This window comes from Protobothrops mucrosquamatus, unplaced genomic scaffold, assembly GCF_001527695.2.
Source record: "Protobothrops mucrosquamatus isolate PMUCROS unplaced genomic scaffold, P.Mucros_1.0 scaffold2040, whole genome shotgun sequence".
In the NCBI taxonomy this organism is placed as follows: Eukaryota; Metazoa; Chordata; class Lepidosauria; order Squamata; family Viperidae; genus Protobothrops; species Protobothrops mucrosquamatus.
Genome location: NW_015388147.1, coordinates 90,502 through 98,916, shown reverse-complemented (window position 1 = coordinate 98,916; position 8,415 = coordinate 90,502).

The window sequence follows — 8,415 nt, the reverse complement described above, 5'->3', positions numbered from 1 at the left end:
ATTGTTGGCTAAGCACATGACATCCCCAGAAGGCTCTTGCACAGCAGAGTAAGGATTATAGCTCAACTTATTTGCAGGACATCAAACTGAGGAAGGCAATTCAGATGACATTAGTCCTAGTGATAATGCCATCCAGCCATTGCTGTTCACTACACAATCCGAGTGCATCGATGTGGCTGGATGATACTAGCCTGTGATGCTATCTCTATTCCTGAAAAGAGATTGTCTTTTTGTTTTCTTTTTCTACTTAGGATTCTCCCCCATAAGGCAACTACTCAGCATGTTGCTTAGATTAAATTAATGGAGGACTGGTTAAGGCGGCTGACATTCTAATGCCCTTCTTCACATGACCATCTTCCTTCCATAAACTCTTTAGATAAACTGTTCTAAGTGATCCCTAATTTTGCTTCTCATCCAACAGCCATTCTGTCAAACCACTTCATACATAGAGAATGGGCGGGGTAAAGGGTAGTGTAGGGAAGGGGGAGGAGCCATGTTAAACCCTATTAATAACATTATTCCCCATGTGCTGTTTAATTATAAGTTACCATTGAGTTGTAAGCCTCTAGGGGTTGCTCCCAAAACATGTGGGGCTTCTGCAGCCTTGGGAAATGGACTGACATTCCAGGGGGGTCCCCAAGCTATAGCCGGAAAAGGCAAGATATCTGTATCTGTGGTAGTATTATTCAAATCCCACCTATTTATCATGTGCACCACATGAACAAAACAGGTGGATCTTGAACCACAACATCGTAGCAACCATCTTGGGTTTTTTTAAGCCTAATCTGTGACCATCCCTACACCCCTAGGATACCATTTTGGGGCTGCAAAGTTCCTGCCAATCAGCAAATATTTATTGTTTACTGTATCTCTTTGCTGCCCCCTGGTGTCCACGTGAATATTTTATAACCTAGATATGGTACCCATATGCTTAATAGAAATAATGAATAATAATCCATCCCTAAGGATTGTAAAGTTGACATGCACTCTATGGGCTTTGAAAGAGATGATGAATTGAAGGGATGAAAATGTTAACTGCAATGGAACATGTTGAGTTTTCCACTAAATGATCTAGGATACTACACTGTTCATGCAGTTATCACACTTGATACAAGAAACAGGTAACTATGAAGAGGCAAAAATGGCCCTTTCTAGTTATTAAAAGTAATACTTCCAACAAGTATAGCAGCAAGAAAGACAAATGCTTTACAAATATCATAATGCTGGATAATTGTGTAATTTGTCTGCAAAGATATCAAATGATTCTTACCAATGCTTCAGATGTAGCTTCAAAAGAAAAAAATAGGGGGGAAAGCCTTAAGCAACAGAGCTAGGGTTATCTCTTAATTAAAAAAGAAAAGAAAAGAAAAAAAACTGCAGCTGAACTTGTTTAATGAAAAATGCCCTAAAGATTCTCTGATTCATGTAATGATATTTTTACTTCAACCAACAGCCAATTAAACTGTTTAATATAATTAAAGCAACCCATGAAAGTTTTCTTGCAAAACAAAATCATACGTACCATTATACATACATACATACATACATACATACATACATACATACATACATACATACATACATACATTAAAGCATCAAGCAGGGCTGCGATCATCTTCTAAATGGTGGCAAGTGACCCAAATGACAAAGAAGTAAAACAATAGTTCCATATGAACATCATAATCCTGTCCGAGGTGCCTATTGTAAAAACCACTAGAACTGTGAAACTTCAAAGATAATCTTCACTTTGGCAAAAGTTCAAATGATGCTCCATCCACAAAGCAATGTACACCCCAACCTTCTAAGAGGCTATGAGAGCTACCAGATTGCCTCATCCACCTCTGCTTCATGATTTCAGCAGGTGCCACTTGTGTCAAAATGATCTAGCATGATGCACCCCAGGTGTGCACCAAAGATTTTCCAATCTCTTTGGAATTGGCAAAGAGGCAAATGGCCCTGTCTCTATCGTAAGGAGAAGTGAGTGATCATGAGGAAGCAAAGTTGCAAGTCTTCTGCAACATTAGCCAAGGGAGAAAGCAAACAGTCCATGCAAACACCATTCATTTTCTTCTTTGGTAAGCATTGCAGACCAAGGCCTGCCCCAGACTTCTCTCCAATAGCTTCATGCACTGAAGGACTTGGGTGATTTCAGAGCATATTGTGGGCCATCCCAAAGTTAGCAAACCTGGAAGTTCTTGAACCAGCACTGGAAGAGAAAGGTTCAGACAAACTATATCTTGTAGCATTGGCCGGAAAGGTGTTCAGGGCCACTGGAAATATTGAGTCAAATCAGGTAGGCCCTTACTTTAAACAATGCAAATGATGTCACTATACTCCATTCCATAGAATCCTTATGCTGAAGCAATTGCAAGTCACTTCACATAGACCTAACACCTCTAGTAGACAAACCACGGTATAATCAATATGTGTTTTCCTTACAAGACACAAACACTAGTTTTGAAAAATCCTCTCCATTTTAACAATGCTTTGTGGGAGAAGACAATGCTATTTGAAAAAAGAAAAACTAAACTCTTCTTGAGTTCATCAGGCTCAGGGAGAGATAAGTTCTACCTAAAGCAGGCAAATTTAAAGTGGGGTAGCTAAAGCTCTACTAATGCCAATGAAACTATTAGGCCACCGCAATAAAGCAAATATTGAAATACATGTAGACTTATGATTGGAATTGAACCCAGAACTATGGTTGTAAGTCAGACCAGTCATTAAGTAGGTTGCCATATGATTGCACCTGATTTATTATCTTTTTGCAGCAATAATAAAGCCAACACTGCAGTTATTAAGTGAACACTACAGTTGTTAAGTGAATCAATTGTCTGCAATGGACATTTCTGAAAATAAATGTCGATTTCTGTGGGGGGGGGAGTCATAAATTGTAGTCATGTGACCACAGGATACTGCAAACATTAATGTGGGCCAGTTGCTAACTGCCCAAATTGCTATCATGTGACCTCGGGGGCCAGCTGTTGTAACTTCAAATCCAGGTCATAAGTAGCTCTGGAAAGGTCTGTTGTAACTTTAAATACTCGCTAAGCGATTGGACATACTGTAAGTTGAAGACTATCTATGAAGCGAGTCACACAGACTTTTAGTTTCCCAATCCATATAAAAGTTATGTTTACACCATACTATAGTCTATTAAGTGTGCAATAGCTTTATGTCTTTAAAAATGTATATACTTTAATTTAAAAACACTTTACGGTATTGCTAAAAAATGCTAAGCATCATCTGAGCCTTCAGTGAGTTGCAAACATTTTGCTGGTGGAGGCTCTTGACAAAAATACAATATCTATGAAATGCAATAAAGCAAAGCATGATAAAATGAGGTATGTCTATAATATATGCTGAACTCTTAAATTAAAACACAATTCAGTGGCAAAGTTACATCTGCAGATGTCAGTTCTAGTGTGACATCACTAGAGGGAGCAATTCATTGTGACATACAGTATTAGAATTATTTTAGTTTATAGGTAAGCTTTCAGGTCTTACAATTTAAAAAAATATTATTGAAATAGAGATTTGGGAATGGTAAGAGAGAGAACAGAGATGACAGAAAGAAAGAATGGTACCACAGTATTTAAAAATAAATGTAATGACATGCATTCAGCAGCATCTGAAAATGTCCAGTCCTGAGAAAATTTAATTTTGAAATTGAAATATTTTACACTATTATACATTTTTTGTTTTCAGGACTGTTGGATTTCATTTCTCAATAGGTTTATCTGAAGGACCTAGTTCTGACTGGAACTATATTTTAAAGTTAATTTTAAGAGAGCTGTATCTTTGTATGAAAATAAAATAAATAATAGCCCACCTTGGAAAACAAAATAAATTCCAAATATCTGACCTTTTTAGCCAACAATAGACTGAAAGTATGTCAACATTTGCTTTCTAGCCTCTATTCAAATGTAAGGCATTTATGACTACTGTAAACATTCATTTAGGACTGTGGGTGAAGAGACAAGGCCGCAGCTGAGGTAATATGTTGGTTTTACTGTTCAAAATCCTAAATGACTGCTTGTTTTGAGGCAACATTTTCAAGGCTAATAGTCTGATCAACAAGCCTGTTCTGGTAAAGTTTGAGTCTTAAGGTAATTTAATCACATCAAAGACAACTAAAACTAAATTGTCTGACTTCTGAATTTCCCATAAATAGGGTAATTCTGTACACTATATTTCCTGAAATTTTCAGAATTAACCAATGTTAATGTGATATTTTCCATTTAGACCTGACTTCTCCTCACAAATGGATCTGAAAATATTTCCATAGGCTAAAAGCATTAAGGAACTGCAATGTAACTAATTTTGTATGTCCGCATTTCCTGTACAAGATATTAAAATCTTATGAGTACGAACACGCCAAAGGAATTCTTATTTATTATTTTATTTTTTATTTCAGAAATAAAGATCATAAAGTATGACCTATCATACTGCAAAGAACAGGAAAAGGATTTGTCAGGGAGAGAAATAAAGCAGATAGTTTAGTGGGGGGGGGGAGAGAAAATTGACCAGATTAAATTTTTGGTTGAAATAAGCTGCTCCTTCTGTAGCAATCTACTACTTGGGAACAAAGAGATATTTCTTGGATAGAGTAGAAATAAAGAGGAGGTGGAAGAAGAAGTAGTAGTACTAGCACTAATGGCAGCAGAAAGAAAGAAGCAAAAGATTTCCCATGAGCAAATTCCTCTCTCAACAACAGCAGCAAGAAGAAATGACACCCTTTTTGTTGGGAATACCTTGTTTTAGGAATAGCTCTAAGACATTTCTATAATAGCATGGCCTGATTACAAAATGAGCAGGTGAAATAAATTAGAAACATAAAATGTTGCTACAAACAGTGCTGATCCAGAAAGATCAGTGGCTTGTCTAAAAGTAAGGCTGTTTCTTAGGTTCACAACTTTCTTATGTTGATGCTCTTGCTAGGGTAGTCTATAAATCTAAGGTGAAAATTAATATATGACAACTCGCTTTTTTGTTTTTCCCTTCAGGCAAGAAAGAACAACTAAAGATTCAAGGATTACGATGAAGAACATGCAAACTGTATGGTTGAATAAAATCAAACAAAAGATGAGTCTTTAGAGTACTTGACTAAAAAACATCCAAGCACTAAAAAGTCAATGGATATTTATATATGTATATGTATATATATATATATAGGGAACTATAGGGAACTATATCTTGGATTAAAAATTATTTTTACCCATGAAGGCTAGGGAAGCTTAAGACCCTTGGTCTTTGTGGGATTTCAGAATAGGCCACCCATGAAGAAAGTTGAAGTTGACAGTTACAGTACTGTCCAATCTTTAAAAAAAAATAAAAATCTTATATTGCTATGGGCTTCCCAATGAAAATCAAAACAGACATGAAAGTGACTGTTTCATGACTGACATGAAAGATCTGGAAGAGGGCTAAGGCATAAATCATGATGTTACATTCTTTAAAAAATTGGGAGGGTCCTTTGTGTTCTCTGAGCTTGGTTGTTTTCTTGCAGACATTTCTTTACCCAAACTAGGTAACAATATCAGTGCTAGTAAGGAATGGGATTTGCTCTCAATTTATATTCTTGCCCTGTCAATGCAAGTGGTCTTGGAAGTTCTTTGATTGGGCTGTTTATAGTTAGCTTGTTTGGCAGTTCCTTGATGGGGTATTGTTTACTTCTTGATTGCTGGTCTGATGTTACTCTTGTTAATCTATGCTCATCTGGGTGTTGATTGCGGGTGAGGAAGTGTTTTGGTATTTTTGTTCCCTTTTGGGCTTATTGTCTCTTTTGCACAGTATGTAGATGTTGTTTATGTCTATGATACCAATTTATCAGAGTGCCAGGCTTCCAGGAATTTTTGAGCATTTTTGGACTTAGCTTAGTCTAAGATGGTTACAGTTTCCTAGATGAAACTATGGTTAAGTTTGTCCATGTGCTGAGAAATTAAAGAGTTTTCATCATGTCTTCTGTCCACTAGTTGGTGTTCATGGATGTGTTCTGCTAGTTTTTAAAAGATTGGAATTATAAATTTCATTTCATCCAATTGGCCAATTCCAGTCAGCTTCTGTAATAATACAATTGTTCTTAACAAATTCAAATGGATATAAAAAGACAGATGCATCCCTATCAGGATTGAGGCCAAAGTCAGAAGAAATCAACCACAAATATGGGTCAAACAAAATAGGTGGCTTTTACTTCCAGTAGTGAACCAGTGACATCTGTAAGAGGGAGAGATAGAGAGAGAAGGTGTCTCTTAAGAGAGAGGATTGTGTACCTATGGACCTTGATTCAGCAGCTTGGAAAACAATCTAATTTGCTTCTGAATTATTCAGAGCCATCCCAGTCCAGTTGAGTCTTGAACTGATGTCAGCAAGCCACCCATTAATAGTAACATAATATAATTTCTAGTGAAAGAACTGTGGCACATAGTGAATTGTAATTTTTATAAGAGGATGATCCTTGCCAAACATTATGACGATGGCTTAAAGCATGAAAATGCAAACATTTTAGAAGAACTAGTCCAGCATTTTGGTTATTTTTCTAAAGATTCTTTTTTTTTAAAAAAAGACATGTTTTAGAGATGAGGGGAGTTCTTGGTTTAAACAAAACACATCCTAAGAGCAATATTGTCAGCCAATTGAGTAAATCTTGAGTTGCTGCACCAAAGCAAGACCCAGCAGGACTATAAAAAGTGCACTAGAAGATCTTTCCCCAAGGCACTGTTGATCCCAGGCTAAGATACGAACTGAAAAGCCTGACAAAAAGTACTGAAAAGTTGACAAATGTTGGAGTGAAGACAAGTGAACCTGACTGGCAAACAGACAAGGCTGAAGTACCAACTTTTGGCCATATCTAAGCCATACTTGGAAGCTTTTAAATAAGCAGACCAGATCAGAAGAACAGTTGATGGTGACATATCTGGGGACACTCTGCTCCTTTCTTCTTTCACTTTGTGGTATTCGGTGACTCATCATGAGTGGCCCTCGCACAAGGCTTTGAGTCCCTAGAAATAAGTTCTCATTTTGCGTGTCTGATTCAAAATCTGAGATCTAAATAATGTAGTTTCTGCTTCCAAAGCAATACTGGAATCCATCCCTTCATGATCTAGGGGTGGTGGCATACTAAAGCTGCCATTCTCATTCCCTGCCACCACTCCCTTTTAGTGCCGAGTTTAACCAGAATAAAAATTTAACCAGTTTAAAATAACAAGTTTACAACTCCAGGAGAACAACCAAAAAGTGGTCATTCAAATTAAATATAATCCTCATTTTACAACTATTTGTGTAGCAACTGTTCGAAGTTATAATGGTACTGAAAAAGTGATGTATGACCAATCCTCATACTTACAACATCCTCACGATCAAAATGTGGGCACATGATGATTGCAGTGTCCTGGGGTCATATGATCACCATTTGTGACTTTCCCAGCTGACTTCTGACAAACAAAGTCAATGGGGCAAGCAAGATTCATTTAACAGCCACATTATTCATGTAAGAACTGCAGTGATTTGCTTAATAATTGTGGCAAAAAAGACACAACTCACTTAACAACCACATTGCGTAGGAATGGAAATTACGGTCCATTGTGGTCATACGTTGAGGACTACCTATTTGCTTCTAACGGCACTCCCCAGCTGACCTCAGTTATGGCAATTATGCACTCTGCTTTTAGTCAGCTTCTACACCCCAGTCCCACAAGTGGAAATTTGAATAACTGGCTCAATATACCATTTTCATTGGTTTGGGAATGAATCGTATCCTAGGGATATGGATTTTGCTTCTTTATCTTAAACCACCATTTTTATGTCTTCCAAACTGGTGTACGTAAATTACATCTTGGGAGACTGGATATAATGAGATAATGAATTCTCATTATCATAAAATTATGATAGCTTTACAGCGGAAAAATGATGAACAATCCAACCATGATTGCTGAACATCTGTCGTGGGTTGAAGTGGTTTTTGAATGCTTTCAAACTGCTGAATAATAAGAATAATATAACATGTATGAATAAGTAACATAGTCCAGCCTTTCCAGTTTGGCCTCTATGGCGACCAGCTGGAAAACTTGTTATCCTTCACATCTGGAGGAAAAGCTGCATTATTTTAAATCAGATGCCAGTTATCCAGCTGTAGACAGACCCTTCACTGACTTCTATCAGTCACACATGTAAGATTACTGTCCTGCCAAAGGGATGTATAAAGAGGTCAAAGAAGAGCTTTTTCAAAACGATGGAATCCAAAGATTTGCTTTGTAATATAATAATAATAATAATAATAATAATAATAATAATAATAATAATAATAATAATAATAATAATAATAATAATAATAATAATAATAATAATAATAATAATAATAATAATAAAGTTGGAAGGGACCTTGGAGGTTATCTAGTCCAACCCCCTGCTCAGGCAGGA